Below are 11,527 nucleotides of genomic sequence, written 5' to 3'. Positions count from 1 at the left end.
TTGCATTGCCTGATTTGAAGTTTTATTACAAAGCTATGATCACCAAGACAGCATGGTACTGGCACATGGTACTAGCACAAAAACAGACACACAGATCAGTGAAACAGAGTAGAGAGCCCGGATATGGACCCACAACTCTATGATCAAATAATCTTTGACAAAGGAAGAAAAAATATACAGTGGAAAAAAGACAGTCTCTTCAATAAATGGTGCTGGGAAAATTGAACAGTTGTGTATTGAAGAATGAAGCTTGAACATTCTCTTACTCCGTACAGAAAGAGAAACTTGAAATGGAAAAAAAAGACCTCAGCATGAGGCAGGAATCTATCAATATCCTAGAGGAGAACCTAGGCAGTAACCTCTTCGACATTGGCCACATGTCTTGACATGTCTTGAAAGACATGACTCAAAGGGCAAAGGAAGCAAAAGTGAAAATGAACTTTTGGGACTTCATCAAGATCAAAAGCTTCTGCACAGCAAAGAAATTGTCCACGAAACAAAAAGACAACCCACAGAATGAGAGAAGATATTCGCAAATGACACCACAGACAAAGCTCTGATATCCAAGATCTATAAAGAACTCCTCAAACTCAACACTCAAGAACAAGATAATCACATCAAAAAATAGGCAGAAGACATGACCAGACATTTCTCTGAGGAAGACATTACAAATGGCTAACAGACGCATGAAAAAATTTTTCATCATCATTAGCCATTAGGGAGATTCAAATTAAAACCACATTGAGATACCAGTTAGAATGGCCAAAATTAACAAGACAGTAAAAATACAGGTGTTGGAGAGGATGTGGAGAAAAGGGAACCCTCTTACACTGTTGGTGGGAATGCAAGTTGGTGCAGCCACTTTGGAAAACAGTGTGGAGATTCCTTAAGAAATTAAAAATAGAGCTACCCTATGACCCTGCAATTGCACTACTGGGTATTTACCCCAAAGATACAGATGCAGTGAAAAGAATGGCCATAGTACCTTAATGTTCCTAGTGGCAATGGCCACAGTCACCAAACTGTGGAAAGAGTCAAGATTCCCTTCAACAGATGAATGGATAAAGAAGATATTGTCCATATATACAATGGAATATTATGCCTCCATCAGAAAGGATGAATACCCAACTTTTGTATCAACATGGATGGAACTAGAGGAGATTAGGCCGAGTGAAATAAGTCAAGCAGAGAAAGTCAATTATCATATGGTTTCACTTACTTGTTGAGCATAAAGAAGAAGATAGAGGACATTGGGAGAAGGGGAGGAGAAGTGAGTTGGGGGAAATTGGAGGGGGAGACAACCCATGAGAGACTGTGGACTCTGAGAAACAAACTGAGGGTTTTGGAGGGAAGGAGGTTGGTGGGTTGAGTGTGCCTAGTGGTGGGTATTAAGGATGGCATGTATTGCATGGAGCACTGGGTGTGATGCATAAACAATGAATCTTTGAAAAAATAAAGTTAAAAAAAATTGAAAAACCATTAAATAGCTTTAATAAAAACAAGCAAGCAAAGACATTGTTCTCCCTTCCCTTGAAGTCATAAACCTCTTCAGTTGTAATCTTTTTGGGACTTCAGGGTCCCTTCCTTTTATCCTGTCCATTATTTGTGGATAATCTCAAGCAATATTTAGCCCTTGGCGATTTGGAATTGTTTACATTTCAGGGTTGTTATCACTCTGCTAAAAATCTCCCCCATTAGTATCCTTCTGTTTTTTCTGATGCCAAATCTTCAATTAGGTGCTAACCCTACTACTATTGCTAACACTCTTATCTGGAAATGCATTATGCTTGTTATGGCAAGGCTCTGCAAGACTATTTAACTGATTGAAGTATCCCTTTCAGATGTAGTTGACAGTTCAAATAAAGACACTCAGTCATATTGGATTTTCAGGTAAGCTGGGCTCCTTCGGTCTTAAATATTGCAGGGGACATACTTATATTAAAAATTATTATTTTCTGTGAAATTCTAATTAAACTGTTTTTTAACTTTTCTTTATTTTTAAGATTGCTGTCTTACTTCTTACTTAGCAATCTTATTTCTAGTAAAGGAAATGAGCATTTATGCAGCACTTATGTGCACAGATCTTACTGCAGTTAATCCTCATAACAACTCTGTGATGTATAAATAATCATCCCCATTTTATAAATGAAGATGTAAGTTCAGAGATTTGGAAAAAGCCATAAAGCTAATAGCTGGCATGTTCAGGATTTGATGCCTACTCTGATAATGTAACACAACAGAAATTTCCCTCTACAATACTGACTCTCCCTCAGACTTTCCTGTTTTCTTTGCATAATTAAAACAAACAAACAAACAAAAAACAGATAAAAGGGAAGTTACACCTGATTACCCAATATGTTTTAAAATACTTTTTCCCTGTTTAAAATTTAAATTATAAAAAATTCAAGCATTCACATAAATAAAGATAATAGTATAGAGAACTCCCATATACTCATCACCTAGACTCAACAATTATCAACAGTTTTTAGAATAATGTTTCATCTGTTCATTGTTTCCCCTACTTTTTTTCTGGAGTAATTTTTTTTTCAAATATTTATTTATTTATTTATTTGACAGACAGAGATCACAAGTAGGCAGAGAGGCAGGCATAAAGAGGGAAAGCAGGCTTCCTGCTGAGCAGAGAGCCCCAGCCGGGCTTGAAGCCAGGACCCTGAGATCAAGATATTATGCCATTTAAATTATTTTCTTATTGTTTTCACAAACTTAGTCTCTAAATAGGTGACTAAACAACCATTCTTACTCATCTTATACAGGAAATGCCTTTAGTCCTCATCATTCCGTTTTCCCTTCTGTCAGCCTAATTAATTTGGGATTAGTTCTCCTTTCTGAAAGTGGCATCTTTAGCAGTTTGAACTATTTAATTTGGAATTAGGTCTTCTTTCTGAAACTGGTACTCTTTAGCAAAATCTTTACTATGAATAGTTTTGCTTCCTTAGAATTTATTTTTTTTTTCATTTAAAAAATATTTTATTTATTTGACAGTGAGAGAGAGAGTGAGCGAGCAACAATGAGAACAGGAACACAAGCAGGCGAAGTGGGAGAGGCAGAAGCAGGCTTTCCTTCAGCAGGATGCCTGACTTGGGGCTTGATCCTAGGACCATGAGATTATGACCTGAGCTGAAGGCAGATGCTTAGTGACTGAGCCACCCAGGCACACCGCTTCCTTAGAATTTAAAAAATATTTTTAAACATGCAGAACAGGGATGTCTGGGTGGCTCAGTCATTTAAAAGATTTCCTTTGGCTCAGGTCATGATCCCAGTGTCCCAGGATTAAGTCTTGCATTGGGCACCCTGCTCAGTGGGTAGCCTGCTGCTCCCCCTGCTTGTGGGCATGTTCTCTATCTCTCTCTGACAAATAAATAAATCTTTAAACAAAAACATACAGAATGACACACACAACAGCATAGTTACTAAATAATTGTTTTTACCAAATCAGGACAAAATAACTTAAGTAGAAGTTGGTTTGGTGTGACCTAAGCACTTGCAAAATGATAGAACAATCCAGGTTTGAAAATCAATTCCTATTTCACAAAAAGTAGTGAAGTGAATCCCTTTTCCTTTACCTTTACAGAGATCAACTCATTAGGGAAATAAATGGCATATGGAATTTTGGCCTTAAACGTAATGTGGAAGAATTTTACCTGCCATAAACAGTTAGAAGAAGTTCCTGGAAAAAATGGTCTCCATCCTTATTAGAGTATAATTAGAATGGGGTTAAACTAGAACAAAGTTAGCCATCATATAACTCTTACACTGTATAACCAGTCACTATGCTCAATCAGAAAAAAAGATGGGGGAATATCTTTTGAAATGTACATTTGCAAAATGCTTAGACATTCTTTAATAAATAAAGTTAATGCTGTCATTAGTGGCAGCGCTAAGCAAAATTTTTATCTTTTTCATATGGATAAGCACTCTGGGGAGATGAACATTGTTGCAGTCATATTGTGCTTTCACTTAATGAGATGTGGGTTCTATTTGTTAGAGTTTTATGGTAATTAAGCTTATAATTTACTGATAAACTGGCTTGGTTTCAAAACATTCTGTTATTGCACTGATTTTTTTTTTCATCAGAAACATTGATGTGCTAATTTGTGTGTTTATGGCAGCAGATGTGCACCTTCACTCAAAGGCCTCCAGCGTGTGGAGAAAGGACATGAGAGAAAAAAAAAAGGGGGGGGGAGGTGTTCAGAGTTTTCAACTAGTAATAAAATCCATACACAAATGAAAAAATGGCATAGTGTATTTGAAACATCCATGAGCTCATTAAGCATGTTATCTGAAATATCAAATATTTATCACTAAAATCTGGTTGATTTATAGATATGCTAAGTGACAGATTCCTTCATCCAGTATGAAAACTGAATGGCAAAATTTGTCATTTAAAATTCAACAGCTATAACAGGAAGTCATTACGTTAAAACTAAGTGAAAAGCACTTTCCTCTCCTAAAAGGACAGAAGATATTTTCTTTCTAACTAAGGTGTTTTGCAATTATTACTATTAGCTTTACATTACATACCTCTGAGTTCTGTTTCTTCTCCAGCCCTGAAATGTTATGACTCATATGGGTAAAAACATCATTCCCAACTTCTGAGCTCACTTCTGTTACTGCTAGCTAAGTGATGTGTGTAACAGAAATCATGGCATCTTGAGGTTTCCTTTAGTAGGAAATTGGAATATTCTAATCACAGGTCTATAATTTGTAATAGAGGACATAAAACCATGATGATTTTGCAAACACACTCAATAAACACAAAAGGAAGCACAAATCTCTATTTAACACATGTAATGAAAAAAAAAATGAAGGGAGAGTAAGCTGTTTATACCACTTTCCGTCTTAGTGAGGAGTATTAAATAAGAAAAAGACTGAAGTAAAAGACATGGATTCATTGATAGCTAAAAACTGCAGGATGAGAGGCTGTTGTTGATAATCCTGGGTCGATGAGGGTTGCCTGGGTAGTTCAGTTGATAAAGCCTTGAATCTTGATTTTTTTTTCATTTTATTTATTTTTTCAGCGTAACAGTATTCATTGTTTTTGCACAACACCCAGTGCTCCATGCAAAACATGCTACAAATCCAATGGGAGATCGAAGAGAAGAAGAATCTTGATTTTGGATCCAGTCATGATCTCTGGGTTGTGGGATCAAGCCCTGTGTTGGGCTCCATGCTAGGCATGGAGCCTACTTGGAATTCCCTCTCTCCCTCTGCCTTCCCCCTGTCCCCCCTCACCACTTGTGTACACATGTGTACCTTTCTCTAAAAGAAAAAAGGAAAGAAAGACAGAAAGAAAGAAAGAAACAAAGAAAGAAACAAAGAAAGAAACAAAGAAAGAAACTCCTAGTCAGTTGAAAAGAAGTAGCTTCTAGAAGGTGCATCATAGTCACTTGAAGAAATTGAACAGAAGAATCTCAGAAAATATACTTGTTCATTTTTATCCTAGATGCTTTTGGATTCATGTGCAACCAAATACTAAACTCTTCTTTTCAATGAATTCCAGGACATTTCAAATCTATAAGAAACAGAAGGATTAGAAAGTTCACAGAATTTATAGCAGGCACAATCCGTGTCCTCAATATATTGTAATCTTTCTGGAAAGACTATATAATTATATGATAAGTATATATGTATAGCAAAAAAATGCCAAGGATTTAAACAAAGAAATGCTTAAATAAGAGTACAACTTATCTAAAGAAAGGCATTTGATAATGTGAAGAGCTTTTTTGTTGTTGCTCTTCTTATTAAGACACCATCCAAATATAAACATTTATTGCATAAGCTTTTGAACTCCTGTTTTATATAGTGTATATATGTGTATATATAGTGTATATATATGCCAAGTAAACACTTGGCATCCATTTATAAAGTGACTAGCATTATTTTAGAATTTGGAAGATATTAATAACAGAAGGTACCATTTTAACAATTAACACACTGTAGCTCTATATAAAAATTGAAGGAAAAAACATTTCTGCCTTCACAAATTCTAGGTAGTTGAAACTCTGAATGATGCTATTTGGCTGCCATGTCATAGAAGTGTTATCTTCCTCTTTTTTCTCCCCATTTCCCTCCCTCTTTTTTTTTCTAAAAAGGTCATCTTACCCACTTGAGCAGAAGTAAAGATCTCCACTCTCATCTTCCCATTTAAGGCTATTGATTGTGAAAAAATAAAAGCATATAGTCATATGGAGTAATTAATTTAATTTTTTTGTTATTTTCTTAATTGTGAATTATAAATTCAATAAATGGCATTTCAAAATTAAAGATAGAAACCTGAATTAAAACATGTTGGGTAAGAAAAATGGATTCTTCTGTTTTATATCATGCTCAGGGGTTGCTGGGAAATGATGATGATGATAATGATGATGTAATAATGATGATAACAAAATGAATAGTAGTTAACACTTATTGAAACCTTACTTATTTATTTGACAGTGATCACAAGTAGGCAGAGAGGCAGGCAGAGAGAGCGAGAGGGAAGCAGGCTCCCTGCTGAGCAGAGAGCCCAATGCGGGACTCGATCCCAGGACCCTGAGATCATGACCTGAGCCGAAGGCAGTGGCTTAAACTTATTGAAACCTTACTATGGAAATACAATTCTTATATGGTTTCACTCATATATGGAATATAAGGAATAGCATAGAGGACCATAGGGGAAGAAAGGGAAAACTGAGTGGGAAGAAAACAGAGGAGGCAAACCATGAGTCTCTCAACTCTGGTAAACCAACTGAGGGTTTCAGAGAAGAAAGTGATGGGGTAATATGGTAAACGGGTGATGGGTGTTAAGGAAGGCACATGATGTGATGAGTACTGGGTGTTATATGCAACTAATGAATTGTTGAACACTACATCAAAAACTAATGAAGGAAAAAAGAAAGAAAACTTACTATAGGTCAGGCATTGTTCCATGTGATTTATGTTGAATACTCATATTAACTCTACAAATTTGGTGTTACTCTCATCCTCGTTTTACACATAAGGAAGATGAGGTACAGAATGTTTAAGTTATATAATTAGAATTGTTGAGGAAGATAGAGAAGAGAAATACTTGAGAGAAAGAGTATTATATACAAGGAGGAAGAGAGGGGATATTATTGGGATTCAAAGTGAGTATTATGAGTGTTTGCTAAATGACAATTCATAGTGCTGTCACCCACTTTCCTGTATTTGTCTTAAAAATATTACAAACTAGAGGCATTCCTCAAATACTCTGACTGGTACCTTTTAGCTACCTGAGAGATCCTGAAGTCTCCGTAATCATTTTGTGGCTAGCCAGGAAGCCAATATTTCTTATTTGTGGATAAGACCCCCCTCCCCTGGACGGTGCTGGAAATGCACTGGGTTTTACAATGCTCAAGCAGGAGAAAAGCTGGGGAAGGATAAGTAGGGACAGATTGTGGAAACATTTAAATTTAGGTATTGAGAAGCAATTGAAATTCTTATGCTCAGTATGGTTTTAAACAAATTAATCTGACAGCTGAATTCAGAATTGTAAGGAGAGAAATTAGAGACAGTGAGACTGGTTACAAAATTCTTGCCATTACAGTTAGAAAACATATATAAAAACAGGAATAGGAACAAGAACACAGGAAACATTTGTAGTATAATCTAGAACATTGTATCTTATGTTAAATGTCTGAAACTCTGATGTCTTTGTTTTGTAGCTTATGAAAAAAAATGCAAAGTATAGAAGTCAAGTATTCTTTTTGTCCTTTACACTATGCTGTATTCTACCACATAAAATGCTTTCATGTGATGTAAATTAAGTTAAATTATTTTTATTCATAGGATACCTAGTGTGACTACTCTAAGAAAACCTAAAATTTGTTGTTGTTGTTGTTGTTTTACCTAATCTGAAAGGGGGGGGTCTTCATTTGGAGCTGAACACATCATCTTAAAAAATTAATAGTCTTAAATGTTAAGCTTATGACTCATATATACACAATGATTTTATTCATGTAATTTTGAGAAATATCTCATACTGGCATATTTTTTTTTACTAACTATTTTTTAAAGATTTTATTTATTTATTTGACAGACAGAGATCACAAGTAGGCAGAGAGGCAGGCAGAGAGAGAGGAGGAAGCAGGCTCCCCGACGAGCAGAGATCCCAATGTGGGGCTCAATCCCAGGACCCTGAGATCATGACCTGAGCCGAAGGCAGAGGCTTAAACCACTGAGCCACCCAGGTGCCCCATACTGGCATATTCTAATAATCACAAGTGTATTAAATGAAGCTCTGAGGCTTTGACACTAAAATCATTAACCTGCGGGTGCCTACATAACTCAATAGGTTAAGTGTCTGCCTTTGGCTTAGGTCATGATCTGGAATTAAGCCCCATGATGGGTCCTGGAATTAAGCCCCATGATGGGCTGCCTGCTCAGAAGGGAGTCTGCTTCTCCCTCTCCCTCTCCCCTTCTCCCCACTCATGCTCTCTCTCTCCCTCTCTCTCTCAAATAAATAAACAAATTTTTTTTCATTTTTTAAAATTTCTTTATTTTCAGCGTAACAGTGTTCATTGTTTTGGCACCACACCCAGTGCTCCATGCAGTACGTGCCCTCCCTATTACCCACCACCTGGTTCCTCAACCTCCCACACCCCCCCCCCGTCCCTTCAAAACCCTCGGGTTGTTTTTCAGAGTCCATAGTCTCTCATGGTTCATCTCCCCTTCCAGTTTCCCTCAACTCCCTCTCCTCTCCATCTCCCCATGTCCACCGTGTTCTTTGTTATGCTCCACAAATAAGTGAGACCATATGATACTTGACTTTCTCTGCTTGACTTATTTCACTCAGCATAATCTCTTCCAGTCCCGTCCATGTTGCTACAAAAGTTGGGTATTCATTCTTTCTGATGGAGGCATAATACTCCATTGTGTATATGTACCACATCTTCCTTATCCATTCATCTGTTGAAGGGCATCTTGGTTCTTTCCACAGTTTGGCGACCATGGCCATTGCTGCAATAAACATTGGGGTACAGATGGCTCTTCTTTTCACTACATCTGTATCTTTGGGGTAAATACCCAGCAGTGCAATTGCAGGGTCATAGGGAAGCTCTATTCTTAATTTCTTGAGAAATATCCACACTGTTCTCCAAAGTGGCTGCACAAACTTGCATTCCCACAAACAGTGTAAGAGGGTTCCCCTTTCTCCACATCCTCTCCAACACACGTTGTTTCCTCTCTTGTTGATTTTGGCCATTCTAACTTGTGTAAGGTGGTATCTCAATATGGTTTTTTTTTTCCATTTTATTTATTTTTTCAGTGTAACAGTATTCATTGTTTTTGCACAACACCCAGTGCTCCATGCAAAACGTGCCCTCCCTATTACCCACCACCTGTTCCCCCAACCTCCCACCCCTGACCCTTCAAAACCCTCAGGTTGTTTTTCAGAGTCCATAGTCTCTTATGGTTCGCCTCCCCTTCCAATTTTTTTTTTATAAACATATAATGTATTTTTATCCCCAGGGGTACAGGTCTGTAAATCGCCAGGTTTACATACTTCACAGCACTCACTATAGCATATACTCTCCCCAATGTCCATAACCCACTCCCCCTCTCCCAACCCCACCTTCCCCCAGCAAACCCCAGTTTGTTTTGTAAGATTAAGAGTCATTTATGGTTTTTCTCCCTCCCAATCCCATCTTGTTTCATTTATTCTTCTCCTATCCCCCTAACCCCCCATGTTGCTTCTCCGCATCCTCATATCAGGGGGATCATATGATAGTTGTCTTTCTCCGATTGACTTATTTCACTAAGCATGATACCCTCTAGTTCCATCCACGTCATCGCAAATGGCAAGATTTCATTTATTTTGATGGTGCATAGTATTCCATTGTGTATATATACCACATCTTCTTTATCCACTCATCTGTTGATGTTGAGGGCCCCCGGTAAGGGGGGTGCAATCCCGCCTCGGGCAATGTGTCTGTTTTTATGCCAGTACCACGCTGTCTTGGTGATCACAGCTTTGTAGTAAAGCTTGAAATCGGGTAATGTGATGCCACCAGTTTTGTTTTTGTTTTTCAACATTTCCTTAGCAATTAAGGGTCTCTTCTGATTCCATACAAATTTTAGGAATATTTGCTCCAGCTCTTTGAAAAATACCGGTGGAATAAACAAAATTTTATAAAATATTAACCTGAAAGTAATACAGAATTAGAAAACATAATAATGTAATTTATAATAATAATGTTATTTTTACTAGTGAAAAGCATTGATAATTCATATTATTAAACTAAGATAAAAATTCATTTTATTTGGTTTGAATTGTATGCTATTGTTATTCTAAAAATAAATATTAGAATATTAGAATTAAATATAAATAAATATTAAAATTATATATTTCATTCAAACCTATATTTGTAGTGGAGGAAGGAGAGACTCAGGGTATCTAATGGCAAGTGACTTAAGAAATTAAAAATAGAGCTACCTTATGACCCTGCAATTGAACTACTGGGTATTTACCCCAAAGGCACAGATATGGTGAAAAGGGCCATCTGTACTCCAATGTTCATAGAAGCAATGGACAGAGTCACTAAACTGTAGAAAGACCCAAGATGCCCTTCAATGGATGGATGGATAAAGAAGATATGGTCCATATATGCAATGGAGTATTATGCCTCAATCAGAAAGGATGAATACCTAACTTGTGTATCAACATGGATGGGACTGGAGAACATTATGCTGACTGAAATAAGTCAAGCAGAGAGAGTGAATTATCATATGGCTTCACTTACTTGTGGAGCATAAGTAATAACACAGAGGACATTGGGAGATGGAGATAAGTGAGTTGGGGGAAATTGGAGGGGGCGACAAACCATGAGAGACTGGGGACTCTGAGAAAAAAACTGAGGGTTTTGGAGGGAAGAGGATTTGGGGGTTGGGTGAGCCTGGTGGTGGGTATTACGGAGGGCAAGTATTGTGTGGAGCACTGGGTGTGGTGCATAAACAATGAATTTTGGAACACTGAAAAGAAATAATAAAATAAAATAAATAAGAAAGTGACTCAAGTGACACACAAGCAGAATTATATTCCCAATTATACCACTAACTGTGAGAACTTGGGCAAGTTACAGAACCTCTGAAACTTATCATCTTTATTTGTACAAAGAAAGGAGTTAGAGTAGATGCTCATTTTCCTTTCAACTCTAATATTAAATAAACATCTTGAAACGCTACCTGATTGTATTAAATTATTTTTTTAAATACTCTATACAGTTACCCTGAAAATAATAAGACTTAAACAGCAAATTAAACTTTGAAACAGAAATGAAGGCTTCAGCATCCCCATTCCTGTCTGATGATTGAATCTTGAAATTCTTCTTTTTTTTTTAAACCAATAATAATTCTGGCCACAGCTAAAAACTTCTCAAATTAATTGTTAAGGGCTTATAGACCAATTGGAGGATATGTTTTGGCAGAGAGATGTAAATTATAAATATTTAAATTAAAATGGATGTTTTCTATGATCTATCCAGACCAATCACTTAGGTGGGTGTTATGA

The sequence above is a fragment of the Meles meles genome, chromosome X (genome assembly GCF_922984935.1).
Source record: "Meles meles chromosome X, mMelMel3.1 paternal haplotype, whole genome shotgun sequence".
Lineage (NCBI taxonomy): Eukaryota > Metazoa > Chordata > Mammalia > Carnivora > Mustelidae > Meles > Meles meles.
The sequence above is the reverse complement of the archived record's forward strand: the minus strand, read 5'-3'. Positions refer to the sequence as shown.